This window comes from Balaenoptera borealis (assembly GCF_965194805.1).
Source record: "Balaenoptera borealis genome assembly, chromosome: 3".
In the NCBI taxonomy this organism is placed as follows: Eukaryota; Metazoa; Chordata; class Mammalia; order Artiodactyla; family Balaenopteridae; genus Balaenoptera; species Balaenoptera borealis.
This window is the reverse complement of record NC_138866.1, coordinates 145,252,243-145,276,376: the sequence shown is the minus strand read 5'-3', so window position 1 is coordinate 145,276,376 and position 24,134 is coordinate 145,252,243. Positions and strand designations below refer to the sequence as shown.

General features: G+C 42.8%; 1 long non-coding RNA gene across 1 annotated transcript in view; it reads right to left on the bottom strand.

Moving 5' to 3' along the window:
• Positions 1-24,134, bottom strand: part of LOC309627208 — a 385,485-nt gene that overhangs the window by 82,615 nt on the left and 278,736 nt on the right. The gene's annotated exons all lie outside the window — the stretch shown is intronic.

Genomic DNA, 24,134 nt, shown 5'->3' with positions numbered 1-24,134 from the left:
CATTTCTCTGTCCTCTCTCTTTTCCTCATCATCTGTGAATGATTAGGGCTGGAATCGTGACTGAATAAATAACAATGATTTCCAAGCTCTTAGAAAATGTCAGATACCAGATATGAGAATCAACTCCATCCAGGGAAACTCTAAGAGTAGGTCTCTACTCTTTACGGAAAACCCAACATCAGAAAAATCCCATGAATGGCCCAGAAGAAGATCCAAACCCTTCCCTCCTTAAACATGATATCTGTGAATGAATATCCATGATATTCATTCCACCTTATTTTCCACTTTTCTCTCTATTAGGAAGGGCGTTCTGTAAAGCATGGTTGCATCTGAAGGACACAGAAAAAAAAAAAAATTATCCCACCAGCAGAGAAGGGATGGAATGAACAAGTTCATTAAAATATTATTGAAAGTCCACAGGAACAAGGCAAAACCCCATCAACTCAGCAGTCCTGGATTATTTCACTACATGACACTAAAAATGAACAACATACTAACCAATTAGTTTTTTTTCTTCCTTCTACATGACTCATAGTTAGAATGGGAACATCTGGAGTTTGGAATCAATTGTCCAGAACTAGCTGCTGTGCTAATTAATATTCATTCAAATAGCATTCCACCAAGGTGTCCCTTCTTGCATCTCTGTTCCCTGTAGGCACCAGTGCTTCCCCATAAACTGTGTCCATCTTAGGAGAACTCTGAGTGGCCAGTACAAGGAGGAGGGCGAGCAAGGGTGATAGAAGAGCCTGCAGCATGCCCTTCTGTCTGAAACAATGGACAGCCCATTGGATGAAATGTTGGAAAACAACGCAGGAGAAGGAACACTTCTGCTGAGTGTGAACAGGGAGATTTAATTAGCAAGATTGCCCCCTTGCTGTCTTCAGCATAGAAGAGGATAAGTCTCAGAATGATTTCACGGTTACATCTTGTCAACAGAGGGCAGAATTAAGACCCTTTATTTTTAAAAAAGATTTTTTATTTCATATTGGAGTATATTTGATTTACAGTGTTGTGTTAGTTTCAGGTGTACAGCAAAGTGATTCGGTTATACATATTCATATATTACAGTTTTTCAGATTCTTTTCCCATATAGGTTATGACAGCATATTGAGTATAGTTCCCTGTGCTAGACAGTAGATCCTTGTTGATTACCTATCTTATATATGTTCATCTATACATGTTAATCCTAACCTCCTAATTTATCCCTCCCCCCCAAGACTCTTTAACTGTAGACTATTCTGGCTCAGCCACAGGTTCTCTTTTTAGTGATGAACTGGTAAAAATACTAGAACTGTCTGGGAAAGTCACTACCTACAGGAGTCTATACAATTCTGAGTGTACTGCAGTTGGCTCTTACGATAGCTGGCAAGAGTCTCTTCTTCACTTCCACTTCACAATGCATAACTTAAAAGGACATTGGTTTAGATGTTAATGCCCCAATGCACCACTTCATCCAATGCACTGGCTTGTTGGTAATTCGCTTTGCAGATCTGCACTGGCCTAAATGGTAGTTAATTGAAATGCGTTTGGTCTGAATTGACATGTACTGTAAGTGTAAAATATACACCAGATTCCAAAAGACCTAGTATGAAAAAAAGAATGCAAAATATCCCCTTAATTATATTTATGCCGATTACATGTTGAAAGATAATGTTTTGGATATATTGGATCAAATAAAATGTAGTTTAAAATTTCTTTTTACCTTTTGAATGGGACTACTAGAAGACTTAAAATTATATATGTAGTTTACATTTGTGGCTTGCACTAAATTTCTTTTGGATAGCACTGAACTAGAGTCTTAAACTTCAATTGATGGAAAAGACTTTAGCTCTCTCTAGTAAAATAACTACTATTTACTGATAACCTACCTCGAAGCACCTACCATGGGCCTATCCCTATTTTAGGCACTTGCGCATCATCCTTAGTAGTCATGGCAACCCTACAATCCAGAGATTCCCAACTTCCTTTTACAGATGAAGAACTTGGGCTAAGAGAGTACACGTGATTTCATTAATCCATTTAACTCAAGTCAACAGCCTTGATTGAGCACCAACTGTGTGCTTTACATTGTGCCAAACACTGGGGGGTCCCAGGTTTGAAGGGTTACCACCCATAATGGACTTGATTGAAACCCAGGTCCCTCTTGCTCTAAACCACTCTTTCCTGGACACTATGTGATTCCCCTTGTAGTTTCTCAGTGTGAGAAAGGTGGAGATTTCAGTCTGTTTCATTGTTTCATCTTCTGCTTCTCTTTTTCTCAGGGACTAATTTATGAGGACCAGGCAATGGATAGAATGAGAGCCAGGGTCTGAGTGTGACTTGTTGGAGCTCTCTGCCTATGTAAAGCCTTTCTAGTACAAATTGGTATTCTCAGTGGTCTACGAGTGTGATAAGCTGAAGACTCCAGTCCTGGGTTTGATATTTATATATGTCAGCACCAGGCTAATTCAGGAGGAGCCAGGACGTGATGAACTATGCAATCTTGGGGCAAGAAGTTGCATCCGGGGAATCGGGGTGGAAGAGCAGTGAGACATAAGAATATGCAGTCACTATGAAAAGGGGACACATGAAAAAAGGGTACTATGAAAAGTTAATGGCAGAATCTGAGACTGGGCCATGCAGAGTGGAGTGGTTAGGGGTTCAGGCTCTGATGAGTAAGCTGGGGGCTTGTAATCTAAGGCTCAGCAATATGTGAGGGTCTCTGAGCATATAGGAGTTATTCTTCCTACATGGATCTAGAGTCTTGGTTTGCTTTGACATAAACTAAGTGACCATCTGACCGTAACTCTTTCTAGGCCCAGATCATCTAGTTAATGTCTTCCTCTGTGATAGATCCTGCCCTATGCTGACCCATTCATTCTGTCCCTCATCACTGACATGCTTTGTTGCAATAATCTTTCAGGGTCCTTCTTTAAACCAGGAACCCAAGATGAGAACCACCAAAATATATAACCAATAGGTGGTTTGATATAAATATACTGTGATTCTCTTGCTCTGATATGGTTCTTCTTTTGCTTCTTGCATCACCTGTGTTTTTTTCTTTTGCAATTGGACTGTGGTGTTGGGGAGTGGTGGTCTATGGACAAATTCTTGGGAGCTCTGAGTTCTCCATCATGATATTTAAAATTTGTGATTTTATATCTACGCCAAATTATATATTGTAGGCATTTTCTAGAGCTTTGGCATGACCACTGCTTAGAAAATACTGCCACCATTTCAGTGACTACTTCTACAGTTTGTTTAGAATCGCATCAAAGCCAACTAATATTATTCAGTTGTTTGGGCAAAGGAGGAGAGGACAGAGGTAGATTAAAGCGTAAAAGATGTTTTCTATCAAATGATGTCACTGCATCCTGAACCATGGATGGTTTGACAGTAACTTGTAAAGAAAAAAATGGTAATGGGAAAATTGAGTCATCACAGGGCCCACATTAGTATTAGCATGCTAAATTCAGAATAATTTATTCTACAGCAGTCAGTATTATATTCACATTATGAGCTGAAATTTAGTTTTAGCAAAAGAACCGTATCCATCACATTAAATTAATATTGTTAATTTAAATATTATTGGCTTTGTGCTTGATTTGTGACTGTTTCGATTTTATAGTTGTATAAGAGTTATAAGAATAAGGAATATATACGTAGTTTTATGTCTCTACATATTTTAGTGTGTCAGGAATAGAAGAGTGAAGTGTGAATACTCACTGTCTCTCCCTGTCAAGCACTGCCTAATAGTACCCAAACCTCCAGTCTCCCTGAAGTGGTCTCTCTAGGTGGCTGCACTCCTGAAAAGCCCTGGAACTGTCTTGGATTGGGAAAATTCCTCTTTTGGGTCACTGGATGGGTCCAGATTTGGGGCAGGAACCACACTCTGTAGGACATAGGTTTTATAAACTCTCTATGGATTCGATTGCAGGCAGGTTGATAACTTGGTTGAGTTTGATAGATGAGGATGAGCTTGCTGACCTGCATCATGGCCTGCATCATGGCCCTAGAGGATTTTTGCCCCTTCAAAGAAATACTACAACGAAAACCAGAACAGGTATCAGAGATGAAAATAGACCCCGCTGATAGTAACATTGGTCTGGTTCAGAAGCACAAGGTCTAGCCACATGATCCTCTCAAACTGATACCAAAAGTAGGGATTGCGAGTAGTCCCTAGGGAAAATAGCATTGCATTCTAGATTCCTACTATATTGAGGGAAGAAAAGACAGCATGTACACTCTGCTTTCTATAGACTCTGGTCTCTAAGACCAAAGGGATGGTCATTTTTGCACATTAACCACGGGAAGCAATGTTGATGCTGGTACCTGGGCCATTTCTGCCACTGGCTTTGTAACATATGTACAGAAGAAAAGTATCAATAGAATGCAGGAGTCTGAGTCCGTCTACTTCCTGGACATCACAGCTCTAAAGTTTAAGTGCCTTTAGATGAGCCTTGGAAGGAAGAATGGTTGATAGAAAGGATGAGGGCCAGGTAACTAATGTCAGACCAGGGCCCAGAGGGCTTCCCCTCCTCATGACACATCTAGCTGGAAGTGGTCCCAGACCCCACGGCCCTGGACTCTACTGATCTCTCTCTTTCTCTCTCTCTCTCTTCACTAAAGGGATCTGAGCCTAGTCTGGACAGTCCCCTTGACTTTCAGAAGTGTTGACAATTGGAAGGACATCCACAGTGGGAACTCCTTTACCCCTCTCTCCTCCAAGTTCTGAGACCTGTGTTCAGATGCCCGTTGAGCTTGGGGAATCCTTAGAAAGTAGGAGGTCTACACGTTCCCACTATCATCCCTGCCTCTATGCCCTACATGCCAGTAGTACCCCCATCCCCAGTTGTGGCAACCAAAAATGTCTCTAGACATTGACAAATGTCACCTAGGGGTGGGTGAGACAGAATCTTCCCTCGTTGAGAACCATTGATGGAGAATTAGAGATCTTTGTTTATCTGCAGGAAGATTACAAAGAGGATTTTTCCATATACCTGCTTCTCCAGGACCTCCTAACTTTTTATAATTACGTTTCTGCTTAGATCATTCGTTGTGCCTGCTGCAAGCAGATCAATATTATAAATCAGTGTTGATGTTACCTCACCCCAGATCTCCCCAGATGGCAACAGGAGCAATAGTTCACCCAATCAGAATTCTAGAAAATCAACAATGTAATCCAGAAAACCCTGTGTTTGTTGGGTTCCTATTAAATGCATTCACTGTATTATCTCTAATTCTTTCAACTCTCCTGCAGGATAGGTGTTAATAACCCCATTTTACAGGCGAACAGTGTGAGGCTGAGAGCAGTTAACTTAGGAGAGGGAGGTAGGATTTCATCACAGTTGGAGTTTGCTCCAAAGCTCACATATCCCCCCTTTTTCTGTGCTTACCCTACAATGTCTGTGATGAAGTTCTGCACGGCACAGCTCTGGAGCAGTGTAACTCGTGCTGCTGTCGCCCCTGTAGCTGCACAAATTGTGCCACACACAGAGGGGCTTCCAGCTTTCAGCACGCTGTCAGCCGAGTGCCCTGGGGACCTGCACCATCACTCCCAGACTGCCCTCGCAATACTTTTCGGATTCCCCTGAAACCTGAGCACCACTTTTAAGAGCTTTACTGTCTCTGGATATTGGCCAAACTTTCTTCCACTTGTCTTATTTGAGCTGTGAGTGTGATAAAAACCTTCCTCCTTCAGGGAATGAGGTGGCCTGATCTGAACTCACTATTCTAGAAGTACATTCTGAGAAGCTGTGCCCTCAAGGCAGTCTTTCATTATTTCAATTCCACTGGTGGATTCGTCTTCTCCAGAGTTCTCAAATCTTGGGAGGTCATATCACTAATGTAAACTTAGGGCAATTACACGTAAGTTCCAAACAGAAGTCTCGCTGGCCTATTTTTAAAAACCCTGAAAGGTATGCTGTTGGAAAAAACAACAACAACAAAAAAAACCCCAAAAAACCTCTCCTGTGATTAACTGTTAAAATTCCCTTGATAATGTATATTTGCATCTCATTTTCCTACCTACTGTAGGCTGAATTCTCTTTGCCCAAAATGATGACATAAAACTGAAATATAGTTGTGAGAAACTCTGGCAAGTGATTTCTCTATGGATCCTTTAACATTTCAGTAGATTCTTACCACTTTTTTTCTCTACCACCCCTTTCCCTCTGCCTCCAGCTAGCTTCCCAATTCTTCATGGTTTTTTAATAATTTGTAACTCTGACCACTGTAAGTGGTTCAGTACATTAGCCAATTTCCTTAATACTCCAGGAGTTGTGTCATCAGAATATATTGATTTGTGTACATTCATATTTCCCAGGCTTTTTCTTATCTAGCTTTTGACAATAGCAATTTGGGTAAGGATTTCATTACTTCCTAATTGCTCCAATTTTTTTATTTCTTCTCGTTGAAGACACATTTAGAAAATGAATTCCCTATCTCAGCTTTTCAGTCTTGTCCTTTCATCCTTTGTTCCTTTCTTCCTTCTTTATTACCTGGGCTGGGGTCTGTAATTCATTCACTCATTTCCTTTAGAAGGTAGAGAAAACCTGGTACTTTTATTTCTTTTATTTTTATTTTTTTAAAGGAGACACACAGAGACACACGCCTTGCCCAGAGACACACAGCTAATGGTGAACAGAAACAATATTTGGGCCGAGGCTTCTTTTTCTCCTTTTAATTTTTTAAAAATTATTTATTATTTATTTTGGCTGCGTTGGGTCTTCCTGGCTGCGTGCAGGCTTTCTCTAGTTGCAGCGAGCGGGGGCTACTCTTCGTTGAGGTGCGCGGGCTCTAGGCACGTGGGCTTAGTAGTTGTGGCACGCGGGCTTCAGTAGTTGTGGTTCACGGGCTCTAGAGCGCAGGCTCAGTAGTTGTGGTGCACGGGCTTAGCTGCTCTGAGGCGTGTGGGATCTTCCCAGACCACGGCTCGAACCCGTGTCCCCTGCATTGGCAGGCGGATTCCTAACCACTGCACCACCAGGGAAGTCCCTGGTACTACCTTTTAAACTTTCATTTTTACTAAGGAGTTTAGGACAAGGAAGAACATTTTTTTTTTTCAAACTTTCTGCCCCCAACCCATATATTTCTCTGATAAACTGCTTGCAGACCCTTCCCCTCTCTCACTGCATTCTTTGAAAGTTCAGCAGGCAGAGATAATGAGAGAGCTGAAGACCAAACATACCACAAACATCATAATGTACTTTAGGCCCCAGCTTCGGAAATAATCCTTGTTTGCGATTGCTTTTTTTTTTTTTTTTTCTTTTTAAAGTTTTCTTTTAGCATCAATTCTGAGCAAGCACTGCTGAAAATGAGCCTTCAAGGGACTCTCTCCTTCTCTACTTTGCAAGGTGTTAAAAATGGAGGAGACAGAGAGATACCTTTTTCAGACTTGGAGTGATTTCTGAGTCCCGGTAACACTTCAGATTCACCTTCACTGTCTGTTCAGAGGTGGTTCCTGTGTGGTGGATTAATGAAGGCCTTGTCTCTATCTGATGAACCAGCTATCTCCTGAAATAGTTGCCTTTGTTCTGAGCATACGTGTGTGTTTATGAGAGCTTGTGTGCATGTACATGTGCGTGAGTCCCTACTTGGTAACTGAGATGGATTCTACCTGATGTGCACATCTGCATGAAATCAGCACTCATCTCAGCCTTTTCAATGAGAAAGTTCCAAACATCTGGAGGTTTGAAATTTGGGACCGGGACTCCTGGATCCTTGCGTGGCTCCTTTTTCCTTCTGGTTTTCATCCCTGGGCTTGGCGTCGGTGTAGACCCCGCCTTGCTGGTTCCTCTTGTAAACTGAGCCTTGTAGTGCCGGCGTGTTACTGAGGTTAGCCTGGGAAAGAGTGTCACGGGCCTCAGCAGGAAGCTGCTGGACAAGCCCCAGACCGTGTTAGGAAACAAACCGTTGTTTCCAGGGTGGGACGCTTGCTGAATGACTTGCATAACAAGGTCGCCAGTAAGAAGGACAGAAATAAAACATTTTTAATTTCTGGGAAATTCAGCACTCGGACTTCAAAGAGTGAGTTATGGAGGGAGGGGATGCTGTCCCCGGGTGGGGAGAGCCGGCAGAGAAAGCCCAATAGCTTTCCCAACTGGGGCTGCTTCATCACCTCTGGGGACCAAGCTCTGTGTTTGGGGCTGTGGAATAGAAGGAGCCAGTGGTTCATCATGTTGACAGCCAGTCATGGGGACCTTGAGGCTCAAGTTCCCACCACAGTGTTCCTGCCTTCTCTTCCCCAACTGAGTCTTTGCCTGGGGCCCCTGCCATTCCTTGGGTGAGATTTCTGCCTTTGAATCCCTTTCAGTCCCCCCTTGAAGCTGAATCTCTGAGGCTGGATAGCCCTCTCTACTACAGTTGCCTTCTTTAAGACTGCTTAATCCAAGCCTTGATTCTTTTTTTTTTTTTTTAACTTTTTATTTTATATTGGAATACAGTTGATTAACAATGTTGTGTTAGTTTTAGGTGTACAGCAAAGTGATTCATTTATACATATACATGCATCCATTCTTTTTCAAATTCTTTTCCCATTTACACGTGTTGATTCTTGATCTACATTTGGTTCTTTGGCCTGGGGTCATTTCCACGGGGGCCTCTTCTTATGTTAAACCTCAAATTTGTTGTCTCTCAAGTAAGCCATAACTAACCAATTCCCAAGGTCCCTAATATTTACCCAGTCTTTTGGGTCAGCCTAGATCTCAGGGAAAGGCCTGTTGTGTAATGGCTTGCATACAACCTTTCAAATCTGCTTCCGCTGCCCCTAAAGCACAGATCTAACCTAAATACATTAAAACTCAAATACCATGCAAAGTCACCAATAACAACACCTAAAGCATCGGTCTCAACTGGGGGTGATTTGGCCCCCCCAGGGGACTTTTGGCCAGGTCTGCAGACATTTTTTTTTTTTTAATAATTTACCTACTCTTTTTTTTTTTTTTTCACCTCAGTTTCATCCATTAAAAAAAAAATTAATTAATTTATTTATGGCTGCATTGGGTCTTCGTTTCTGTGTGAGGGCTTTCTCTAGTTGCGGTGAGCGGGGGCCACTCTTCATTGCGGTGCGCCGGCCTCTCACTATCGTGGCCTCTCTTGTTGCAGAGCACAGGCTCCAGACGCGCAGGCTCAGTAATTGTGGCTCACGGGCCCAGTTGCTCCGCGGCATGTGGGATCTTCCCAGACCAGGACTCGAACCTGTGTCCTCTGCATTGGCAGGCAGATTCTCAACCGCTGTGCCACCAGGGAAGCCCTGCAGACATTTTTGTTTGTCACAACTAGGGGAAGGGGATGCTGCTGGCATCTAGTGGTTAGAGGCCAGGGATGTTGCTCACCATTCTACAAGGCACAGGACAGTCTCCACAACAAAGAATTATCTGCCCCAAATCTCAATAGTGTTGAGGCTGAGAAACCCTGATCTAAAGGAAGAATCAGGTGAAAGTTGTGGATACACAGTCCAGAAGCAAACAAAGCTTTCTTCTCCAGACTCAACTAGCTTTACCTTTTTTCAGTGCTAAGAATACAGGTGCCAACAGACTTCGTTGTGAGTTTCCCTATCTCACCTTGCACTTCATTCCCTAAGTCAGACCATTATGTTGCACCAGTGTTCAGGCCAAGGAATTTCCTTGGCATACACACATAATACATGCATGCATGTGTACATGTATATGTGCACACATGAATGCATTCATGCTTACATACATACATACAATAATTCAGCCAACATTTCCTGAGAACAACCTGTAGTAAGAATAGGGTCAGGTTCTGGGGATATAAAAATAAATAATACAGTCTCTGACATCAAAAGGGCCAATGGGGGAACGAGCAAGTAACCCAAAAATCATAATGCAATGAGCTAAACAGAGTAGATAAGCCAGGGGAGGAGCATTCCTATCACAGTGGGGGCCAGGAAGGGCTTCTCAAGAGAGATCAAATCTGAGCTGAGTCTTACAGAATGTTTCGGGCTAGTCCAAGCCCCCAGGGCAGAGAGATGAAGCAGCCATGGGAAGGCATGGGGTATTCAAGGGGCAGCCCTTTATTAGGACTTTTGATTCTTAGAATAAACTTTTGTGATAGATACTATAAGAATTATTCTGGATGGGAAAATAAAGAAGGTAGTTGATTTGTCTGAGGCCAAAGCACAAATCAGTGCCAGGGTTGGAATAGATTCTCACTGTCAGAGCTCATTCATTCATTCACTTATTCAACAGGTATTTATTGAGTGTCTGGGCACTGTGTAAGTTTAAATCCCAGCTCCAAGACGAATGTTGGACAAGTTACTCAAGCTCCATGAGCCTTAGTTTGCTGTCTATAAAATAGAGATAAAAATAGTAACTATCTCTCTCTTGGGGGCTCTTGTAAAGATTAAGTGAGTTAACGCTTATGAAGCCTTTAGTGTATACTACGTAGTGCAGGCACTCAGCGTCAGATGCTGTTGTCAGTAGTCAGCAACTTCCTCATTGTTACCCTCGTTATTATTATCCCCCTCCCAAGTGCATGCTTTCTGCCCCTGGACCTGCGTACTGCCACCCACGCAACCAGGAGGCTCCCAGCCATACAGGCACAGAGGATTTTGCATTCCATTTACCTCTTGTCAGCCATTGGGTCCTGGGCAGAGCAGATTGCTCACTCAGCCTGCAATTCACAGGTTTCCTGTCTCTCTCCCTGTAAGCGGCTAAGAGGTAGGGAGGAAGCTGTTTCATCACAGTCTCATTTACACCTCTCCCTGTTTTCCTGCTCCCTCCAGGGAAAGTCAAGTCGCTGTGTTCCGCTCAGACAGAGGCTGGCATGCAGGATTCCAGGCTGTGCTTTCCCAGTGAAGCCTCATCAGTGTCGTTCTCCCTGCCCAGAGGGAGAAGTGATCACCCCGTCCCCACCCCGCATGGCCCTTTCATGTGCTATATGGTTAGATAAATGCCCTTTGGGCAGGAACCATGGCAAGCTGGCCAGGCTAGACAACAGTAATGGCTAGCAGGGATCACTTCTGAAATTTACTCCTGTATGGCTATAAATTGATCCCAGACTTGCCCTCAGAGCAGGCTAATCCCCATCCCTTCCTGTGCACAGGAGGATATTGAGGGCTCCAGACACATAAGCAGACTCACAGATGGCTGGATGTCACACGTTTGGCAGTTCTTACTTTAGGATGGCTCAGTGCTGTGGCCCTCAGGCGCATCAGCCTGTGACATGTCTGAGAACTTGTTGGAAGTTTCTTTGTGAGAAGAATCTTTTTCCTGTCACCTCTGCCAGCTTCCTTGCCCTTGCTGAATGCATGGTGTACATAAGTGTACACATACAGTGAAAGATGTCAAACACATTTGAGAAAATCCCAGACATCGTGCCGGATCCAGTGCCTCAGTTCACTGATGAGGAGATGGTGGGTGGGAATGTCAGGGTCTCTGTGACTTCTCTTGAGAGTCACCACAGAAAGAAAGAGGCAGTTAAGGCCACTGACCTACATCTCCGGACACTTGGGTCCCTCCAGAGTCCACCATCTTTCCAGAACTGTCTTTCTCAAATTCCAGTATGCATCAGAATCAGAATCACCTGGAGGGCTTGTGAAAACCCAGATTGCTGGGCCCCACCCCCAGAATTTCTGATTCAGAAGGTCTGAGGTGAGCCCTGGTATTTGCACGTTTAACAAGTTTTCAGATGATCCTGATGCTGCTGGCCCAGGGACCACTGACCTAGATGATGTACCCAGCCTCGGAATACGGTCAATGAAGGAAACAGTTTATGTATGTTGATGGCCCCATAAATGTGAAAGACCCAGACAAGGGGGAACACACAGGGAATTCTCAGCTGCTCCAGCAGCAATAGTAGAGGTCTTCCTCCCTGCTGCTGTTGGAGAAACTGCTGCCTGGATCCCTTTACTCCAGGAGGTCGCGGACCCCGGACTAGGGAAGTCTCTGTCTGGCTCTACCGTGCTTTGTTGTAGCATCCGCAGTGTTTCATACACCCATCTACTGAATATGCCCTCTGTGTAGGTCTCTTCTGCCACAGTGGCTGCCCTCAAGAGCAAGAGGCAAGTTTTAAGTAGTTGTTTTCTCTCTCTCAAGCCCCAGTGTTGATGTAGTGCCTGGTCCAAAGTAGGTCCTCATGGCATGTCTGCCAGATATAAGAACAAGCAGTTCCCTCCAGTTTATTCTCCTCCCAGGTAGATGGATGACCTTTCTGAGCTCAGCAGATGCTGGGCTGTGTTCTGCAGGAAGAAGAAAAGAGGTCAGAGAGCTAACACCCAGCACCCATGGACACCAATGTCCTTATTCGTGCTGCTTCCTAACTTATTATGTACCCTGCTCTTCTTGGCCTGTTGAAATGCCCCCAGGCTTAAACCAGCAGGGCATGATGGTGAAAACACTCAGGCCAGTCTGGCGTAAGTGTGGGATAACAGTAGAGAGAACCATGGAAAGGTGGGTAGAGGCCCTACTAAGGAGAGCCCTGAATACCAGGCTGAGGAGTTTGCAAGTAGATCAGCAAAGGTGAGTCATGCCAGGTTTGAGCTTCAGGAGGACGTGATTAAAGAGGAAAATCATTTAAAGTAAAATCACAAGTCTTTGTCCTCAATGTTGTTCTTTTGTTGTTCTCTAAAAGTAAAATAATCACCGGGGTTATATGTAGAGCAAATTTTTAAATAAATAAATTAAAAATAAATGTTTCCTCCTGACAGACATTCCATTGTCCTGCCAATGCCCATTCATCAACCCCTTGACAAACTTATTGTTCAGATCAAGTCAAAAGATGCCCCAAATTTTCATACAGGTGGGAGGGGAAGTCTTCAGGAGAATACAGAGGGTGTTGTCCTTGCTGTCAGGGGAAACTCAGTGCCTGGATAAAGGACAGGGAACTCCATTAGAACAAAAAGAACACAGAGGATACATACAAAATAGGAAGCATAGAGGGGGAGGGGGAAGGGTGATGGAAAAAGGCAATTATTAAATATACACGTCATGCCTGGCCTGGGATGTTAACTAAACAACTACACAGTGAATTAGACATTCATATTTTTATTTTGTTAAAGGACTAGGCTCATAAAGGTAAATAAACTCTCCAACTTTCTGGAACAAGTAAGTGGTGGAAATAGGATTCAAATCCAGGTCTGTTGTATTCCAAAGCCCATCTTCATTCTATTGCTGGGCACCATCACCCTATTTGACTACAGAAAGATGGCCAAGAACTAGTCCTTGTCATGAAGCAGCTTGTTAACGAGCAAGGGAGGGAACAAACATACCCAAATAATGACTAAAAATGACCAAATGTGTGGAGAGTCCCGTGGAAGATACAAAACCCTGGGCAAACTCAGACCAGGGCAGGAAAGGTAATTTCCACCCAGGGGGTATAGGAAAGATGTTTTGGAAAAGATAGCATGTGAGTTGCTTTCGGAGGTTGGCAGAATTTTGGCAGGTAGAAATAGTGAGGAGATGATTACTAGGAATTCCAGGCCAAGAAAACCTTGAGGGCAAAGGCATAGAGGTGGGAAATGTGGGTTTATTTTGGAGATCAGCTGATGGATAATAAGAGAAAAATTTGCTAAGGCAGGCAGGGCAAGGGAGTGTTTTGAAATATCCTACCAAAGCACGGGGGCACCTTTCTGAAGGCAAAGGGGAGTCAATGTGTGCATCAGCGCAGGGAAAGACATGGTCCGAGTGGAGCTGAAGGAAGATTAATGTGGCCAAGTGTGTAGAACAGTGAACAGAGGCCAGTGTTGGAGGGCTTGGTGCCTCTACAGTGTTTAGGGGCCTCGTAGCTTTGCATTAATGCAAACGATGGGAGCAGTGAATGGGGTCTAGGCTAAGAATGAGGACCACTGAAGAGGCTGCATAAACAATTTGGGGTTTCAGTTAGGTGGAGAGCCTCCTGAGTCTTCAAATAAGATCAGATGTGACAGAGAGCAAACCATTTGTATGGGGCAAATAAATCCAGTGTCACAAAATGCTGGGAGGAAATCAGTGATGGAGGAAGTGAGGGTCATAGGGCTCAGGGCTGCTCAGTGACTTCTTTTGCAGGTGTTCTCTGGTTCAAAGAGTCTCTTTTAGATAGGAATGATTTTTTGCAGCGCTCTGAAGACACGGACTCTGATGTGTCAGGCCCAGGACTGCAGGTACCTTGTTCCTGGCCTCGCTGCTGGCAGCCCTTTTATTTGGGGGCGGGGACTCAGCCACAGAGGAGGTGGGAGCCGCCCCATCTCAGATGAAGCAGAGGACGGAGTTCTGGGGAGCTGGATTGACCTCGTGGTGGCCTTTGTTCATTCGCTCCTTGGTTTTATCATCCATCTGGGATTATCTCACCACCTTGCATGGCTCATATTCAGGGCTGGTCCAGATAGGAAACTTATCTTCACCAACATCTTTGTCAATGAAGTTTCAGGGAGTGTGCACGTGCCCCTTGGCTATGATGGGGAGGATGATGGATGGCCAAAGGCTCATTTTCAAAATTACAAATTTGGCCAGTTTTCATGATACTGAAAGACAGAGAGAGAGGAAGAGAGAGAGAGAAAATCTGAAGTGTTTAAATTAGACTTCTGACTTTTGTTAAGATGTGCCAGGATGGGCTGGGTAAAGAACAGGCTTAGGCAGGAGTGTAGGCTGCCAAGATGTATGCTGGAAGGGCAATCAGCACCGTCATGAGCCCTGGAGGACCTTCCCAGGATTTGTTTCCATGAGTGGAATCAGAATTCTTGATCTTGTCCTAAATTTTGCAACCAAGCCCAACTGGATTCTTGATAGATCCTTGGTATTGCAGTGTTCAAAGTGGTTTAAATGTGGCTGATAATTGAACAGCTCAGAGATGCCAGGAACTGTGTTTGAACACTTCTGCATGCAAATCCAATTTAAACCTCAAGACAAACCCCACAGGTTCAAATTCCTTTCTAGCTGTAAAATTCTTATCTGGAAGCTTAGACAGGTAAGCGACTTGCTCAAGGTCACAGAGTTGCTAATGGAGTCTCCTATTTCCAAACGCCTGCTGTTTCTGCTGTAAGGAGCTGCTCACCTGGCCCCTGGTCCTCATCTGTGGAATAGCTCCAGAAAATGGGGAAAAAGCAGCCGGCTTGTTATTAACCAGGGCCTCCACATGGCATAAGTCCAGGGAGCCTCCTCAGGAAGTAACCGTGTGCCACCCCAGGGGCCTGTAATGAACTTTCGTTGCTTTAGAGAGGGGGTCAGCAAACTTTTTCTGTAAAGGGCCACGTAGAAAATATTTTAGGGTTTTCAGACCTTATGGTCTCCATGGCAATGGCTCAGCTCTGCTGTTGTAGTGGGAAAGCAGCCACAGACAACAGGGAAATAAATGAGCAGGGCTATGTTCCAATAAAACTTTATTTATAAAAACAGGCTACAGGCTGAATTTGGTCCATAGGTCTGATCTGACTTGCTGGCCTTGCTTTGCTGACCCTGCTTCAGAGTGAAGGCCAGCCCAAGGTAGACATCTACCTGGAAGAGTGCCACTAAGATCCATTTTCTCCTGAATGCCAGGTGCTGAAACTGTGCACCTCAGATTGGGACTTGAACCCATGTGCCAGGACTCGAACCCAGCCAAATCTCAGACTGGGACTCGAACCCGGCCAAAACCCACGGTCTTCCAACTGAGATCACACACCTGGTTTCAGGACTTGATGAAGCTCAGGTTCTTGATGTCTCACTGCAGAAAGAATTCAGTGAGAGACAAAGTGATAGGTAAGAAGTGGACTTATTTAAAGAGATACACACTCCACAGACAGAGAGAGTGTGGGCTGTCTCGGAAGGTGAGAAAGACACCAGGGTATGGGGTTGTCAGTTTTTATAGGGGTGGGTAATTTCATAGGCTAATGAGTGGGAGGAGTATTCCAGCTATGTTAGGAAGGGGCCAGGATTTCCAGGAATTGGGCCACCGCCCACTTTTTGATCCTTATGGTTGGTCTTGGAACTGTCATGGTGCCTGTGGGTGAGTCATTTAGCTTGTTGATGTGAGTGTACACTGAGGCTTAAGGTCTAGTGGAAGTCGACTTGTCCGCCATCTTGAACCCACTCGGTTCTAGTCAGTTTATGTCATGTTCTCGGGCTATGTCATTCCTTCAAAGGTTGTTCCCTGTCTCCTTCCCTCCTGTTTCAGCCCTTCAGGATACTGTTAGTATGAGACCTGGTGGATAGAGTACAAACTGATAGCTGAAGAGCCATGTATGTTTTGTGGACAGGGTTTATCTGTATGATTTACACAGCATTTAAGATTTTCCAAATTAACTGCTTACATTTAGAGATTGGGAGAATTCATATCAAAAATCTGAAATGTTTGCAACTTATGAAAAATTGGAAGATCTTATCCTGGGCAAGGATCCCCCACATTGGCTACAGATGAGCAGGAGGCTGCCCCCTTTAGGTGAGGAGGACCAGAGTTTGCTGCAGTCTGCATGCAGCTTTCTTCTCATGCTCAAGTTACCTGCTATTTGAGTTTGTGGTACTTTAAGGGTGCAAGTAAGAATTAAATCTCTGTTGTAGGTGGGCCCTCAGCTCTCCTTATATTTTTCTTTTATTGCTTTTCTAATGTCAAAACCTGCGTGTCTGGTTAGGAGGTTGCGGTGCGGGGTTGGGAATGGTGCCAGAACAAAGTCCTTGGGACCAAAGTGGTGTAGGATGGGTTTCTAGAGCAGTGGGGAGAGGGAAAGGCCAGGACTCTGTATGAGTCACACACTCCAAGGATGAAAACCACGAAAGCCAAGGACGTGAGAGACAAGGAAAAAGTCAACACCTGGGAAGGAAGGAGCAGTGACCTAAGGGCAAGACCTAGCAGAGTGTGTCTCGAACACTGGCAGCAGTGAGGTTGGGCTGGGGCCATGAAGGGTTTCCATTAGCTGCCAACTAGGCAGTGTGCAGCTGGGTCAGCTTTATTTAAAGACCAGTATTGAGACAGACCATTATTAAATCCCCCTGTTACCTAAGAACTGGGTTCACCTCTTGGTGGGTATCAACCCAAAAGACACAACCAAGGCAGAGATTGGTAGAAGGAAGGATTTTATTAACTGCAGCAAGTAAGGAGAAAAGTGGGGATCTTTCCCAAAGCATTGTCTCCCCGAATAGCAAAATTGGAGAATTCTTAAGCTAAGGGTGTATGCATATTCACGAAGGGGTTTGGGAGAAATATGCATATTCATGAATGGGCTTGAGCATAGTAGAATACAGCATAAGATTGGTGCAAATGTCGACAGAGTCCAAGCTTTAGTTGATTGAAGTCCTGAGGGTCCACATCAACATTCCCTCTTCCACCTGGGTTGGGGTCTTAGTTCCAGCAGAACTCAAAGATGTATATCAGATTGTGATGTATATCCCTTGAGAAAGGGCTAGGACCCTGTTTTATTGCTGAAATATTGTTTCTTGACTGCTTTTCCTTTGCTCCTGCATTCCTCACTTCCCTTAAGATCATTAATTACTGAGACCTGTTCAAGGGCAAGCACTGTGGCCAGGCTTATATCACTAAATGGCTTAGGCCCAAAATGGCTTCTCTTATGTCAAGAAAGCCATGCCTGGTTCTCTTTCTTTGGTAACCTCCTACCTTACCTGCTTACACCCATGGTGGGTCTGCAGACCTTCTTTATTCCCCCAAGGCTTCATCTCCCCCTCTCTGCTGCCTTTCTCTATGTTAGTTATTGTACATTAATGAATATGAAATTGCTGACATATAGGAAATAAATAGTGTGCCTGGTACATAGCATGCGTTTGATAAATGTTTGCTCTTCATCTGTGTCAGCATTTCTCCACCTCTTCATCTTTCCTCTCTTCCTGGGCTTGCTTCCCAGGGAGAAGAGTCCCCTCCTTGCCAAAGCTTAACCTTCCTCTTCAGCTCTTGTTTCTTTTCTCTCACGGCCATCTTTCCTTCTCTTTCTTGCCTCCTTCTATTTTACTTCCCAAACTACTCATGCCTCCCCACCCCAAATTAAAAAAGAAAGGGCCACCTTCCCTCAACAAGGGAAACTCCTTATGTTCCCATTGGGTGCTCCCTTTTTCTTTACCTTCAAACTTCTCAAAAGAGTAGTGGGTTTGGATAAACAACGACGTTCTACTGTATAGCACAGAGAACTATATTCAGTGTCCTATGATAAACCATAATGGAAAGGAATATATAAAAAAAAGAATGTACAGGGACTACCCTGGCAATCCAGTGGTTAAGACTGCACTTCCAGTGCAGGGGTGTGGGTTTGATCCCTGGTCAGGGAACGAAGATCCCGCATGCCACATGCTGTGGCAAAAAAAAAAAAAAAAAAAAAAAAAAAAGGTACATATATGTATAACTGAATCAGTTTGCTGTACAGCAATAGTTAACACAACATTGTAAATCAACTATACTTCAATAAACCAATTAAAAAAAAGAGTAGTGGGTGTTCAGGGTCCCGTGTCAACATCGCCCACTTGTTCATTAAACCCTTTCCGGCTGTTGCCCCACCGACTATTCTAAACCTACTCTCCTGGGGACTTTTGCATGCCACAATTATTCTGTTCCCATCCAGTTCTTTTTCTCAGCTGGCAAAATGTTGGTTAATAATATAATAATCACTCAAATAATAATGATTTGAATTTGTTGAACCCTTTGCTCTAGACACAGTGCTTTCACAAACGTGAGCTCATGTAATTCTCACAATCTCCTTCTAAAGCACACAGTATACAACTTATTTGTTGGTAAAGATATGGATTCTTGGAGAGGTAAGTGACAAGGTGCCCAGGGTAACACCATAAGCTCAGCTCCTTTGATCCCAAGTCCTACTGCCTCCACTCCCAACCATCCCCCTACAATGATTGGTCTGTTCTGATTCTCTTCCTTCTTCTCTTCTCCTTCTCCATTGCTTGGGTCTCTTCTTCCTTCCTTATGCTCCCAGGCTTTGTCCTTAGACTTTCCTCTCTGATGGGCCCATCAGTTTCCATACCTCCAGCTGTTATCTCTAAGATGGACATTTAAATCTCTGTTCTATCACTGTGTGTCTTTGGACCAGTTACTTCTCCTCTGTGGGTCTCAGTTTCTTTCTTTGAAGTATAAGAGCATTAGGTGGCTGATGTATGCTTTCCTCCACAGCTCCCACTTCAAATGAGATGAAGAATGTTAAAGTAATTTTTAAACAAAAATCGATATGAAAGTACAAGATCTCATAAATAAATTCAGCAAGGTTGCAGGATCAACATCAATATGCAAAAAAAAATCAATTGCATTTCTATAGACTAACAATGAGCAATCCAAAAATAAAATTAAGAAAACAATTCCATTTACAGTAGCCTCAAAAAGAATAAAAGACTTAGGAATAAATCTAACAAAAGAAGTGTAAGATTGAAAACTATAAGACATTGTTGAAAAGGAATTAAAGAACATGTAAATAAATGGAGAAACATCCTATGCTCATGGATCAGGAGATTTAACATTGTTAGGATGGTGCTTTTCTCTAAATTGATCTACAAATTGAACACAATCCCTATCAAAATCTCAACTGGCTCTTTTTGCAGAAATTGACAAGCTGGTTTTAAAATTCATATGGAATTACAAGGGACCCAGAATAACCCAAATAATCCAGAAAAAGAACAAAGCTGGAGGAGTCACACTTCCTGATTTCAAAACTTATTACAAAAATCAAAACAGTGTGACAGTGACATAAAGATCAATGGAATATAATTGATAGTCCAGAAATAAACCCATACATCTATGGCTATTGATTTTTTTTCAGGGCTGCCAAGACAATTCAATAGAGGAAGTATTCATTTTTTTCAACAAATGGTGTTGAGACAACTGATATCCACATGGAAAAGAATGAACTTGGACCTGTACCTTATGTGATATCAAAAATTAATTCAAAATGCATAAACAAATAAATATAAGAGCTAAAACTATACAACTGTTAAAGAAAACATAAAGTAAATCCTAGTAACCTTGGGTTAAGCAATGGTTTCTTAGATGCAATAACAAAAGTATAAGCAATAAAAGAAAGAGATAAATTAGACTTTATCAAAATTAAAAACTTTTGTACGTTAAATGACACTATCAAGAGTGAAAACACAACCCACAGAATGGGACAAAATATTTGAAAACCACAACTCTGATAAGAGGCTTATGTGGAAGAAAAAAATGGATTTTACAAGTCAATAATAAAAAATAACCTGATTAAAAATGAGAAAAGGATCTGGAGAGGCATTTCTAAAAAGAAGATGTGCAAATGGACAGTAAGCATATCAAAAGATATCAGCATCATTAGTCACTAGGGAAAATGCAAATCAAAACCCCAGTGAGATCCTACTTCACATCCATTAAGATGACCATAATCAAAAAGACAATAACAGGTGTTGGCTAGGATGTGGAGAAATTGGAACCCTCATACACTGCTGGTGGAAATGGAAAATGGTGCAGCCCTTTTGGAAAACAGTTTGACAGTTTCTTGGAAAGTGAAACACAGAGTTGCCATGTGATCCAAAAGTTCCACTCCAAGGTTTTTAAGGGAAATAAAACATATGTTCACACAAAAAAACACTGATGAATGTTCATAGCAGCTTTATTCACAATTGCCAAAAGTGCTAACAACCCAAATGTCCATTTAATGATGACTAGATACACAAAATGTGATATATCTGCACAATGGAATACTATTTGGCAATTAGAAATAATGAAATTCTGTTACATTCTACAATGTGGATGAACCTTGCAAATATTATGCTAAGTCAAAGAAGCCGGTCACAAAAGACTACATGTTATATGATTCCATTTATATGAAATAGCCAGAATAGGCAAATCTGTAGAGACAGCAGGTGGATTTGTGGTTGCCTAGGGCTGGAGTTTGTGGGGGAATTGAGGAGTGAGTGCTGAGGGGTTCAGGGTTTCCTTTGAGAGATGAAAATGTTCTAAACTTAGATCGTGTTCATGACTGCAAAACTCCATGAATGTGCTAAAACCCATTGATTTGCACACTTTAAATGGGTGAACTTACGGCACGTGAATTGTATCTCACTGAAACTGTTAAAAATCAATATATAAGGATGATGATAATGATTAATATCATTATTATTCACACAATTATCCTGTTATGTAATGGTTTTTGGAGTTAGAGGTATCTTTTCCTAAGAAGTCAGTGGTTTGCCTGGGAATCATTTCTACTCACAGCCAAGAATACATGACGACTCTGGTGTTCTACAATAGAAAAAAAAAGAACTTGGTTTGATTCCCTGCTCAGCTACTATCCTGCTGTGTGGTATTGGACACATTTTTAGACCTAAGTCTCAATTTCCCTTATTTACACAAACAAGGATAACAATGCTTTCTGAACAACGCTAAAACAAGAGATATAAGTGTTTAGCATAAAGCTGGAGTGTTCTACCTTCATGATAAATGTTATTTCCATCTTTTGTTTCAGAAAAGCTTCTCCAGCTCTTCTGCCCTGAATGGAGCAGATAGGAACTATTGCATGAGTTTACCTGGCCAAAGTTACGGGTAGAGGAGAGGCTGGCATTGTCCGAACTTCCTTCCATGGGGTATCTTTGGGTCTTTAAAGCTCGCGAAGGGTGATGAAAAGATCCCATGAAGAGCTAAGAGCTTTCTCAACTGAGTGCTTATTCTATAAAGGAATAATTAAATGCGCACCATGCAGTGGTTTTCAGAGCCTGGAGCCTTTCTTCCCAGAAGCCCTTGAGGGTTAGAGCAATGGATTTTCCCCAGGAGGAGTGTAGAGGACCTGAACAGCTCAGGGGCAAGGTGGAAGGAATAATTGACTGGAGTTTTAGTCCTGACTTTGCTCAATCAAGAACATAATGTGGTCTGAAAGGATCTTTGTTAATTCTGTAGCTCAGTTTGCCCTTCTACTAAATGGGGATTAAACTCGCCCACCAACCCTTTTCCGTCTGGGAGAGTGACTTTTGGGCAACAGTCTAAAGCACTCTGACCTGTTTGGAAAGAAGACCTCAAATGAAAACAAGGTTTCATTAGCAGCATTATTGTTTTCTACTTCTAATTTTTATAATTTGGTGGTACTGAATAATTACAGAATAAATTCATAATTATTTAGGCCTTGTCTGGCAAATCATGTGGCCATTCCATTTGAGTATACGTACAATATTACTGCATAATAACCCAAGGAAATCTGCATCTAATTGTGGTGGCCAACCTGTGTCTCATTGTCCCCCCTGCTAAGCCTGTACTCTATGATGAGCCTATTTCTTAGTCCCTGTGCTCTTGCTATCTGGATGCTCAAGCTTCATGACCACAGGGATGTGGTGGGAACTGCTGGGACCCACAGAAGTCACGTGGCTTATAGTGAGCATTGTAACCGTAGACTTCCTTTACCATAGGCCCTGGGGTCAGAAGCTATGTGAGCCTGCAAGCATTCAACAAATACATATGAAGCTTCTGCTAGGTACTAGACCCTGTTTCAGGCACTGAGGACGCATCACTGAAGGAAAAATGTCAGAAATCCTTGTTCTCATGTATATATGTGTGGGGTCAGAGAGAGTGATGGTGGGGAGTCAGACAGGACACGAAACAGTAAGTAAAATACTTAATATGTTAGATGGCAGTAAGTGCTATGGAGAAAAATAAACCAGGGAAGGAAGATGGGGAAGCATTGAAATTATGCACATTTGACTGACGAGTTGAGGGAGGTGAGGTTGTCACTCAGGGTAAATATGATGAAAGAGCATCACAGGCAGAGGGTCTGGAGATGAGGAGACTCTGGGATGGGAGTGTTCTGGGGGCCAGTGTGGCTTTACTGGTGTGCACGAGGGGGATGGTGGTAGGAGATGAGGTCAGAGAAATGACAAGAATAGGACAGAGAGTTGTATAGTGCAAGGGTAGTTAAATTACAGACTGCTGGCCAAATCTGACCCACTCCCTGTTTTTACAAATAAAGTTTTATTAGAACACAGCTCATTTGTTTACATATCGTTTATGGCTGTTGTACTGCTAAATGGCAGAGCTCAGGAGTTGTGACCGAGACTGTTATGACCTGCAAAGCCTAAAACATTTACTGTAGGTCCTTAAAAGAAAAGGGTTGCTGGTCCCTAGAATAGGGCCTTGCAAGAATTATTTCCTATTTCTTCCATGTCAGACAGTGTACTGGGTACTTAGAGGTGAAAGAATATAATCTGTGCCCTCAGGATGCTAGGAGTGTAGTGAGGAGAAAGGTATGTAGACAGGCAATTAAAACGTAGCTCCATGCTCTCATACATTGTTCTGGAGTTTGTAGAACAGGCCAACAAATTTGGAAAAGTGTTTCTGTCTACTAAAGCTAAACATAGTTATGTGCAATAATCCAACAGTTATACTCCTGTGTTTATACCCAACAGAAATGAGTGCTTATATTTACTAAAAGGTATATACAGGAAGGTTCCTAGAGACTTTATTCATGACAGTCCCCAAATGGAAACACACCTATGTATCCATCACCATTTGAATGGGTAAATACCTTCTGGTATATTCATACACTGGAATACTACATAGCAATGAAAAATAATGCATGACTGCTACACACAAGTACATGGATGAATTTCACAAACCTAATGTTGAATGAAAAATCCAGACAGGAGTGAACTCAGATTGCATGATTTGATTCCAAAGATGAAATTCAAAAACAGGCATAACTGATCTATTCAGAGAGAAGTCAGAATAGTGATTATCTTTGATTATCTAGCTGGGAGGGCACAAGGCAGACTTCTGAGAGACTAGAAATCTTCTATACAGTAAGTCCCCTACATACAAACCTTCAAGTTGCAAATTTTCAAAGATGCTAATATGCATCTGGTTCCAGCAAGGAACCAGAACCTGTGCCATCAACGTCAGGCATGAGTGAAATTGCAGCTTGCCCTATGTCTCCTATTGCTGGCGATTCTTCAGCTTTACCATCTTCCACCTTCTCTCTCTCCTCCAGTCAGTAACTCTTCTTGCCTGTTCACTCGATGCCAGCCTATGTATGCCAGCTGTTGTACTGTACTACTGTACTTTTCAAGGTTTTGTACTGTAAGATTAAAAATGTTTTCTTTCTTTATTTTTTTTATGTATAATTTGCGTGAAAAGTATTTTAAACCTATTACAGTACAGTATTATATAGCCAATTGTGTTAGTTGGGTCCCTAGGCTAACTTTGTTGGACTTATGAACAAATTGGACTTATGAACATGCTCTCAGAACAGAACTTGTTCGTATGTAGGGGACTTACTGTATCTTGATCTG